Source organism: Schistocerca americana, chromosome 6, assembly GCF_021461395.2.
Source record: "Schistocerca americana isolate TAMUIC-IGC-003095 chromosome 6, iqSchAmer2.1, whole genome shotgun sequence".
NCBI classification, from domain to species: Eukaryota; Metazoa; Arthropoda; class Insecta; order Orthoptera; family Acrididae; genus Schistocerca; species Schistocerca americana.
In genome coordinates, this window is record NC_060124.1 from 617,252,591 (window position 1) to 617,264,850 (window position 12,260).

Sequence of the window (12,260 nt, forward strand, 5' to 3'; positions counted from 1 at the left end):
ACGCAATGTCGCCTTAAGTACAAGAATATAGACTCTTCTTACAGTCGGTGCTTTGAGCATTCCCTGTGAGACCAGTATTAGTTTCCGATACACCACTGCAGGTTCAATGTATTCCTTGGACCTTCACATTGACAATGGTACACAGAAATCGCATCGGAATGAATTACATTAGGCACAATGCCGACTTAAGTACAAGAATAGAGACTCTTCCTACAGTCGGTGCTTTCAGCATTCCCTGTGTGACCAGTATTAGTTTCCGATACACCTCAGCAGGTTCAATGTATTCCTAGGACCTTCACATTGACGATGAAACACAGAAATCGCATAGGAATTAATTACAAAAGGCACAATGCCGTCATAAGTACAAGAATAGAGACTCTTCTTACAGTCGTTGCTTTGAGCATTCCCTGTGAGACCAGTATTAGATTCCGATACACCACTGCAGGTTCAATGTATTCCTTGGACCTTCACAATGACGATGAAACTCAGAAATCGCATCGGAATTAAATACAAAAGGTGCAATGCCGCCTTAAGTACAAGAATAGAGACTCTTCTTACAGTCGGTGCTTTGAGCATTCCCTGTGAGACCAGTATTAGTTTCCGATACACCACTGCAGGTTCAATGTATTCCTTGCACCTTCACATTGACGATGAAACACAGAAATCGCATCGGAATTAAATACAAAAGGCGCAATGCCGCCTTAAGTACAAGAATAGAGACTCTTCTTACAGTCGGTGGTTTGAGCATTCCCTGTGAGACCAGAATTAGTTTCCGATGCACCACTCCAGGTTCAATGTATTCCTTGGACATTCACATTAACGATGAAACACGGATATCGCATCGGAATGAAATAAAAAAGGCAAACTGCCGCGTAAGTACAAGAATAGGGACTGTTCTCACAGTCGGTGCTTTCAGAATTCCCTGTGAGACCAGTATTAGCTTCCGATACACCTCTGCAGGGTCAATGTATTCCTAGGACCCTCACATTGACGGTGAAACACAGAAATCGAATCGGAATTAAATACAAAATGCACAATGTCGCCTTAAGTACAAGAATAGAGACTCTTCTTACAGTCGGTGCTTTGAGCATTCCCTGTGAGACCAGTATTAGTTTCCGATACACCACTGCAGGTTCAATGTAATCTTTGGACCTTCACATTGACGATGAAACACAGAAATCGCCTCGGAATGAAATACAAAAGGCAAACTGCCGCATAAGTACAAGAATAGAGACTCTTCTTATAGTCGGTGCTTTCAGCATTCCCTGTGAGACCAGTATTAGTTTCCGATACACCTCAGCAGGTTCAATGTATTCCTAGGACCTTCACATTGACGATGAAACACAGAAATCGCATCGGAATTAAATACAAAATACGCAATGCCGCCTTAACTACAAGAATAGAGACTCTTCTTACAGTCGGTGCTTTGAGCATTCCCTGTGAGACCAGAATTAGTTTCCGATACACCACTCCAGGTTCAATGTTTTCCTTGGACATTCACATTGACGATGAAACACAGAAATCGCATCGGAATTAAATACAAAAGGCACAATGCCGTCTTAAGTACAAGAACAGAGACTCTTCTTACAGTCAGTGCTTTCAGCTTTCCCTGTGAGACCAGTATTAGTTACCGATACACCTCAGCAGGTTCAATGTATTCCTAGGACCTTCACAAATGACGATGAAACACAGAAATCGCATCGGAAAGAAATACAAAAGGCACAATGCCACTTTAAGTACAAGAATAGAGACTCTTCTTACAGTCGGTGCTTTGAGCATTCCCTGTGAGACCAGTTTTACTTTCCGATACACCACTCCAGGATCAATGTATTCCTTGGACCTTCACATTGACGTTGAAGCACAGAAGTCGCATCGGAATTAAATACAAAAGGCGCAATGCCGCCTTAAGTACAAGAATAGAGACTCTTCTTACAGTCGGTGCTTTGAGCATTCCCTGTGAGACCAGTATTAGTTTCTAATACACCACTGCAGGTTCAATGTATTCCTTGGACCTTCACATTGACGATGACACACAGAAATCGCATCGAAATTAATTACAAAAGGCACAATGCCGTCATAAGTACAAGAATAGAGACTCTTCTTACAGTCGGTGCTTTGAGCATTCCCTGTGAGACCAGTATTAGTTTCCGATACACCACTGCAGGTTCAATGTATTCCTTGGACCTTCACATTGACGATGAAACACAGAAATCGCATCGGAATTAAATACAAAAGACGCAATGTCGCCTTAAGTACAAGAATAGAGACTCTTCTTACAGTCGGTGCTTTGAGCATTCCCTGTGAGACCAGTATTAGTTTCCGATACACCACTGCAGGTTCAATGTATTCCTTGGACCTTCACATTGACAATGATACACAGAAATCGCATCGGAATGAAATACATTAGGCACAATGCCGTCTTAAGTACAAGAATAGAGACTCTTCCTACAGTCGGTGCTTTCAGCATTCCCTGTGAGACCAGTATTAGTTTCCGATACACCGCAGCAGGTTCAATGTATTCCTAGGACCTTCACATTGACGATGAAACACAGAAATCGCATCGGAATTAAATACAAAAGGCACAATGTCGCCTTAAGTACAAGAATAGAGACTCTTCTTACAGTCGGTGCTTTGAGCATTCCCTGTGAGACCAGTATTAGTTTCCGATACACCACTACAGGTTCAATGTAATCCTTGGACCTTCACTTTGACGATGAAACACAGAAATCGCATCGGAATTAAATACAAAAGTTGCAAAGCCGCCTTAAGTACAAGAATAGAGACTTTTCTTACAGTCGGTGTTTTGAGCACTCCTTGTGAGACCAGTATTAGTTTTCGATATACCACTGCAGGTTCAATGTATTCCTCGCACCTACACATTGACGATGTAACACAGAAATCGCATCGGAATTAAATACAAAATGCGCAATGGCGCTTTAGGTACAAGAATAGAGACTCTTCTTACAGTCGGTGCATTAAGCATTCCCTTTGAGACCAGTATTAGCTTCCGATACACCACTACAGGTTCAATGTATTCCTTGCACCTTCACATTGACGACGAAACACAGAAATCGTGTCGGAATTAAATACAAAACGCGCAATGCTGCCTTAAGTACAAGAATAGAGACTCTTCTTACAGTCGGTGCTTTGAGCATTCCCTTTGAGACCAGTAGTAGTTTCTGATACACCACTGCAGGTTCAATGTATTCCTTGGACCTTATCATTGACAATGAAACACAGAAATCGCATCGGAATTAAATACAAAAAGCGAAATGCCGCCTTAAGTACAAGAATAGAGACTCTTCTTACAGTCGGTGCTTTGAGCATTCCCTGTGAGACCAGTATTAGATTCCGATACACCACTACAGGTTCAATGTATTCGTTGGACATTCACATTAACGATGAAACACGGATATCGCATCGGAATGAAATAAAAAAGGCAAACTGCCGCGTAGGTACAAGAATTGGGACTCTTCTTACAGTCGGTGCTTTCAGAATTCCCTGTGAGACCAGTATTAGCTTCCGATACACCTCTGCAGGGTCAATGTATTCCTAGGACCCTCACATTGACGTTGAAACACAGAAATCGAATCGGAATTAAATACAAAATGCACAATGTCGCCTTAGGTACAAGAATAGAGACTCTTCTTACAGTCGGCGCTTTGAGCATTCCCTGTGAGACCAGTATTAGTTTCCGATACACCACTGCAGGTTCAATGTATTTCTTGGACCTTCACATTGACGATGAAACTCAGAAATCGCATCGGAATTAAATACAAAATGCACAATGCCGTCTTAAGTACAAGAATAGAGACTCTTCTTACAGTCGGTGCATTCAGCATTCCCTGTGAGACCAGTATTAGTTTCCGAAACACCACTCCAGGTTCAATGTATTCCTTGGACATTCACATTGACGATGAAACACAGAAATCGCATCGGAATGAAATACAAAAGGCAAACTGCCGCGTAAGTACAAGAATAGAGACTCTTCTTACAGTCGGGGCTTTCAGCTTTCCCTGTGAGACCAGTATTAGTTTCCGATACACCTCAGCAGGTTCAATGTATTCCTAGGACCTTGACATTGACGATGAAATACAGAAATCACATCGGAATTAAATACAAAAAGCACAATGTCGCCTTAAGTACAAGAATAGAGACTCTTCTTACAGTCGGTGCTTTGAGCATTCCCTGTGAGACCAGAATTAGTTTCCGATACACCACTCCAGGTTCAATGTATTCCTTGGACCTTCACATTGACGATGAAACACAGAAATCGCATCGGAATGAAATACAAAAGGCAAACTGCCGCGTAAGTACAAGAATGGAACTCTTCTTACAGTCGGTGCTTTCAGCATTCCCTGTGAGACCGGTATTAGTTTCCGATACACCTCAGCAGGTTCAATGTATTCGTAGGACCTTCACATTGACGATGAAACACAGAAATCGCATCGGAATTAAATACAAAAGGCACAATGTCGCCTTAAGTACAAGAATAGTGACTCTTCTTACAGTCGGTGCTTTGAGCATACCCTGTGAGACCAGTATTAGTTTCCGATACACCACTGCAGGTTCAATTTAATCCTTGGACATTCACATTGACGATGAAACACAGAAATCGACTCGGAATGAAATACAAAAGGCAAACTGCCGCATAAGTACAAGAATAGAGACTCTTCTTATAGTCGGTGCTTTCAGCATTCCCTGTGAGACCAGTATTAGTTTCCGATACACCTCAGCAGGTTCAATGTATTCCTAGGACCTTCACATTGACGATGAAACACAGAAATCGCATCGGAATTAAATACAAAATACGCAATGCCGCCTTAACTACAAGAATAGAGACTCTTCTTACAGTCGGTGATTTGAGCATTCCCTGTGAGACCAGAATTAGTTTCCGATACACCACTCCAGGTTCAATGTTTTCCTTGGACATTCACATTGACGATGAAACACAGAAATCGCATCGGAATTAAATACAAAAGGCACAATGCCGTCTTAAGTACAAGAATAGAGACTCTTCTTACAGTCAGTGCTTTCAGCTTTCCCTGTGAGACCAGAATTAGTTTCCGATACACCTCAGCAGGTTCAATGTATTCCTAGAACCTTCGCAAATGACGATGAAACACAGAAATCGCATCGGAAATAAATACAAAAGGCACAATGCCACTTTAAGTACAAGAATAGAGACTCTTCTTACAGTCGGTGCTTTGAGCATTCCCTGTGAGACCAGTATTAGTTTCCGATACACCACTCCAGGATCAATGTATTCCTTGGACCTTCACATTGACGTTGAAGCACAGAAGTCCCATCGAAATTAAATACAAAAGACGCAATGCCGCCTTAAGTACAAGAATAGAGACTCTTCTTACAGTCGGTGCTTTGAGCATTCCCTGTGAGACCAGTATTAGTTTCTAATACACCACTGCAGGTTCAATGTATTCCTTGGACCTTCACATTGACGATGAAACACAGAAATCGCATCGAAATTAATTACAAAAGGCACAATGCCGTCATAAGTACAAGAATAGAGACTCTTCTTACAGTCGGTGCTTTGAGCATTCCCTGTGAGGCCAGTATTAGTTTCCGATACACCACTGCAGGTTCAATGTATTCCTTGGACCTTCACATTGACGATGAAACACAGAAATAGCAACGGAATTAAATACAAAATATGCAATGCCGCCTTAAGTACAAGAATAGAGACTCTTCTTATAGTCGGTGCTTTGAGCATTCCCTGTGAGACCAGTATTAGTTTCCGGTACACCACTGCAGGTTCAATGTATTCCTTGCAACTTCACATTGACGATGAAACACAGAAATCGCATCGGAATTAAATACAAAAGGCGCAATGCCGCCTTAAGTACAAGAATAGAGACTCTTCTTACAGTCGGAGCTTTGAGCATTCCCTGTGAGACCAGAATTAGTTTCCGATACACCACTCCAGGTTCAATGTATTCCTTGGACCTTCACATTAACGATGAAACACAGATATCGCATCGGAATGAAATACAAAAGGCAAACTACCGCGTAAGTACAAGAATAGAGACTCTTCTTACAGTCGGTGCTTTCAACATTCCCTGTGAGACCCGTATTAGCTTCCGATACACCTCTGCAGGTTCAATGTATTCCTAGGACCTTCACATTGACGTTGAAACACAGAAATCGCATCGGAATTAAATACAAAAGGCATAATGCCGTCTTAAGTACAAGAATAGAGACTCTTCTTACAGTCGGTGCTTTCAGCATTCCCTGTGAGACCAGTATTAGTTTCCGATACACCTCAGCAGGTTCAATGTATTCCTAGGACCTTCACATTGACGATGAAACACAGAAATCGCATCGGAATTAAATACAAAATGCGCAATGCCGCCTTAACTACAAGAATAGAGACTCTTCTTACAGTCGGTGCTTTGAGCATTCCCTGTGAGACTAGAATTAGTTTCCGATATACCACTCCAGGTTCAATGTTTTCATTGGACATTCACATTGACGATGAAACACAGAAATCGCATCGGAATTAAATACAAAAGTCACGATGCCGTCTTAAGTACAAGAATAGAGACTCTTCTTACAGTCGGTGCTTTCAGCTTTCCCTGTGAGACCAGTATTAGTTTCCAATACACCTCAGCAGGTTCAATGTATTCCTAGGACCTTCACAAATGACGATGAAACACAGAAATCGCATCGGAAATAAATACAAAAGGCACAATGCCACCTTAAGTACAAGAATAGAGACTCTTCTTACAGTCGGTGCTTTGAGCATTCCCTGTGAGACCAGTATTAGTTTCCGATACACCACTCCAGGTTCAATGTATTCCTTGGACCTTGACATTGACGTTGAAACACAGAAATCGCATCGGAATTAAATACAAAAGGCGCAATGCCGCTTTAAGTACAAGAATAGAGACTCTTCTTACAGTCGGTGCTTTGAGCATTCCCTGTGAGACCAGTATTAGCTTCTAATACACCACTGCAGGTTCAATGTATTCCTTGGACCTTCACATTGACGATGAAACACAGAAATCGCATCGGAATTAATTACAAAAGGCACAATGCCGTCATAAGTACAAGAATATAGAATCTTCTTACAGTCGGTGCTTTGAGCATTCCCTGTGAGACCAGTATTAGTTTCCGATACACCACTGCAGGTTCAATGTATTCCTTGGACCTTCACATTGACGATGAAACACAGAAATAGCATCGGAATTAAATACAAAAGGTGCAATGCCGCTTTAAGTACAAGAATAGAGACTCTTCTTACAGTCGGTGCTTTGAGCATTCCCTGTGAGACCAGTATTAGTTTGCGATACACCACTGCAGGTTCAATGTATTCCTTGGACCTTCACATTGACGATGAAACACAGAAATCGCATCGGAATTAAATACAAAATGCACAATGCCGTCTTAAGTACAAGAATAGAGACTCTTCTTACAGTCGGTGCTTTCAGCATTCCCTGTGAGACCAGTATTAGTTTCCGATACACCTCAGCAGGTTCAATGTATTCCTAGGACCTTCACATTGACGGTGAAACACAGAAATCGCATCGGAAATAAATACAAAAGGCACAATGCGACCTTAAGTACAAGAATAGAGACTCTTCCATCAGTCGGTGCTTTGAGCATTCCCTGTGAGACCAGTATTAGTTTCCGATACACCACTGGAGGTTCAATGAATTCCTTGGACCTTCACATTGACGTTGAAACACAGAAATCGCATCGGAATTAAATACAAAAGGCGCAATGCGGCCTTAAGTACAAGAATAGAGACTCTTCTTACAGTCGGTGTCCTGAGCATTCCCTGTGAGGCCAGTATTAGTTTCTGATACACCACTGCATGTTCAATGTATTCCTTGAACTTCACATTGATAATGAAACACAGAAATCGCATCGGAATTAATTACAAAAGCACAATGCCGTCATAAGTACAAGAATAGAGACTCTTCTTACAGTCGGTGCTTTGAGCATTCCCTGTGAGACCAGTATTAGTTTCCGATACACCACTGCAGGTTCAATGCATTCCTTGGACCTTCACATTGACGATGAAACACAGAAATCGCATCGGAATTAAATACAAAAGGTGCAATGACGCCTTAAGTACAAGAATAGAGACTCTTCTTACAGTCGGTGCTTTGAGCATTCCCTGTGAGACCAGTAGTAGTTTCTAATACACCACTGCAGGTTCAATGTATTCCTTGGACCTTCACATTGACGATGAAACACAGAAATCGCATCGGAATTAAATACAAAAGGCTCAATGCCGTCTTAAGTACAAGAATAGAGACTCTTCTTAGAGTCGGTGCTATGAGCATTCCCTGTGAGACCAGTATTAGTTTCGGATACACCACTGCAGGTTCAATGTATTCCTAGGACCTTCACATTGACGATGAAACACAGAAATCGCATCGGAATTAAATACAAAGGGCACAATGTCGACTTAAGTACAAGAATAGAGACTCTTCTAACAGTCGGTTCTTTGAGCATTCCCTGTGAGACCAGTATTAGTTTCCGATACACCACTCCAGGTTCAATGTATTCCTTGGACATTCACATTGACGATGAAACACAGAAATCGCATCGGAATGAAATACAAAAGGCAAACTGCCGCGTAAGTACAAGAATAGAGACTCTTCTTACAGTCGGTGCCTTCAGCATTCCCTGTGAGACCAGTATTAGTTTCCGATACACCTCAGCAGATTCAATGTATTCGTAGGACCTTCACACTGACGATGAAACACAGAAATCGCATCGGAATTAAATACAATAGGCACAATGTCGCCTTTAGTACAAGAATAGTGACTCTTCTTACAGTCGGTGCTTTGAGCATACCCTGTGAGACCAGTGTTAGTTTCCGATACACCACTGCAGGTTCAATGTAATCCTTGGACCTTCACATTGACGATGAAACACAGAAATCGCATCGGAATGAAATACAAAAGGCAAACTGCTCCGTAAGTACAAGAATAGAGACGCTTCTTACAGTCTGTGCTTTCAGCATTCCCTGTGAGACCAGTTATAGCTTCCGATACACCTCAGCTGGTTCAATGTATTCCTAGGACCTTCACATTGACGATGAAACACAGAAATCGCATCGGAATTAAATACAAAAGGCACAATGTCGCCTTAAGTACAAGAATAGAGACTCTTCTTACAGTCGGTGCATTGAGCATTCCCTGTGAGACCAGTATTAGTTTCCGATACACCACTGCAGGTTCAATGTATTCCTTGGACCTTCACATTGACGATGAAACACAGAAATCGCATCGGAATTAAATACCAAAGGCAAAATGCCGTCTTAAATACATGAATAGAGACTCTTCTTCCAGTCGGTGCTTTCAGCATTCCCTGTGAGACAGGTATTAGTTTCCGATACACCGCTGCAGGTTCAATGTATTCCTCGGACTTTCACATTGTCGATGAAACACAGAAATTACATCGGAATTAAATACAAAAGGCACAATGCCGCCTTATGTACAAAAATAGAGACTCTTCTTACAGTCGGTGCTTTGGGCATTCCCTGTGACACCAGTATTAGTTTCCAATACACCACTGCAGGTTCAATGTATTCCTTGGACATACACATTGCGATGAAAAACAGAAATTATATCGGAATTAAATACAAAAGACACAATGCCGCCTTAAGTGCAAGAATAGAGACTCTTCTTACAGTCGGTGCTTTGAGCATCCCCTGTGAGACCAGTATTAGTTTCCGATACACCACTGCCGGTTCAATGTATTCCTTGGACCTTGACATTGACGATGAAACACAGAAATCGCATCGGAATTAAATACAAAAGGCAAACTGCCGCGTAAGTACAAGAATAGAGACTCGTCTTACAGTCAGTGTTTTGAGCATTCCCTGTGAGTCCAGTATTAGTGCCCGATACACCACTGCAGGATCAGTGTATTCCTTGCATCTTCACATTGACGATGAAACATAGAAATGGCGTCGGAATTAAATACAAAAAACACAATGTCGCCTTAAGTACAAGAATAGAGACTCTCCTTACAGTCGGTGCTTTGAGCATTCCCTGTGAGACCAGTATTAGTTTCCGATACACCACTGCTGGTTCAATGTATTCCTTGGACCTTCACATTGACGATGAAACACAGAAATCGCATCGGAATTAAATACAAAAGGCACAATGCCACCTTAAGTATAAGAATAGAGACTCTTTTTACGGTCGATGCTTTGAGCAATCCCTGTGAGACCAGTATTAGTTTCCGATACACCACTGCAGGTTCAATGTATTCCTCAGACCTTCACATTGTCGATGAAACACAGAAATTACATCGGAATTAAATACAAAAGGCACAATGCCGCCTTAAGTACAAGAATAGAGACTCTTCTTACAGTCGGTGCTTTGAGCATTCCCTGTGACACCAGTATTAGTTTCCAATACACCACTGCAGGTTCAATGTATTCCTTGGACATACACATTGCCGATGAAAAACAGAAATTATATCGGAATTAAATACAAAAGACACAATGCCGCCTTAAGTGCAAGAATAGAGACTCTTCTTACAGTCGGTGCATTGAGCATTCCCTGTGAGACCAAAATTAGTTTCCGATACACCACTGCAGGTTCAATGTATTACTTGGACCATCACATTGACGATGAAACACAGAAATCGCATCGGCATTAAATACAAAAGGCACAATGCCGCCTTAAATACAAGAATAGAGACTCTACTTACAGTCGGTATTTTGAGTATTCCCTGTGAGACCAGTATTAGTTTCTGATACACCACTGCAGGTTCAATGTATTCCTTGGTCCTTCACATTGACGATGAAATACAGAAATCGAATCGGAATTAAATACAAAAGGCACAATGCCGCCTTAGGTACAAGTATATAGACTCTTCTTACAGTCGGTGCTTTGAGCATTCCCTGTGAGACCAGTATTAGTTTCCGATACACCACTGCAGGTTAAATCTATTCCTTGGATCTTCACATTGACGATGAAAAAGAGAAATCGCATGGGAATTAAATACAAAAGGCACAATGCCGCCTCAAGTACAAGAATAGTGACTCTTCGTACAGTCGGTGCTTTGAGCATTCCCTGTGAGACCAGTATTAGTTTCCGATACACCACTGCAGGTTCAATGAATTGAGTGGACATACACATTTACGATGAATCACTGAAATTACATCGGAATTAAATACAAAAGGCACAATGCCGCCTTAAGTACAAGAATAGAGACTCTTTTTACAGTCGGTGCTTTGAGCAATCCTTGTGAGACCAGTATTAGTTTCCAATACACAACTGCAGGTTCAATGTATTCCTTGGACATACACATTGCCGATGAAAAAAAGAAATCGCATCGGAATGAAATACAAAAGGCAAACTGCCGCGTAAGTACAGGAATAGAGACTCGTCTTATATCAGTGTTTTGAGCATTCTCTGTGAGACCAGTATTAGTTTCCGATACACCACTGCAGGCACAATGTATACCTTGGACCTTCAAATTGACGATGAAACAGAAAAATCGCATCGGAATTAAATTCAAAAGGGACAATGCCGGCTTAAGTGCAAGATTAGAGACCCTTCTTACAGTCGGTGCTTTGAGCATTCCTTGGGGGACCAGTATTAGTTTCCGATACACCACTGCAAGTGCAATGTATTCCTTAGACCTTCACACTGACGATGAGACATAGAAATCGCATCGGAATTAAATATATAATGCTCAATGCCGCCTTCAGTACAAGAATAGAGACTCTTCTTACAATCGGTGTTTTGAGCATTCCCTGTGAGACCAGTATTAGTTTCCGATACACCACTGCAGGTTCAATGTATTCCTTCGACCTTCACATTGACGATGAAACACAGAAATCGCATCTGAATTAAATACAAAAGGCAAACTGCCGCGTAACTACAAGGATAGTGACTCGTCTTGCAGTCGGTGTTTTGAGCATTCCCAATGAGACCAGTATTAGTTTCCGATACAGCACTGCAGGCACAATGTATTCCTTGGACCTTCAAATTGACGATGAAACACAAAAATCGCATCGGAATTAAATTCAAAAGGCACAATGACGCCATAAGTACAAAAAAAGAGACCATTCTTACAGTCGGTGCTTTGAGCATTCCCTGTGAGACCAGTATTTGTTTCCGATACACCACTGCAGGTTCAATGTATTACTTGGACCTTCACATTGACGATGAAAAACAGAAATCGCATCGGAATGAAATACAAAAGGCAAACTGCCGCGTTAGTACAGGAATAGAGAGTCGTCTTACAGTCAGTGTTTTGAGCATTCT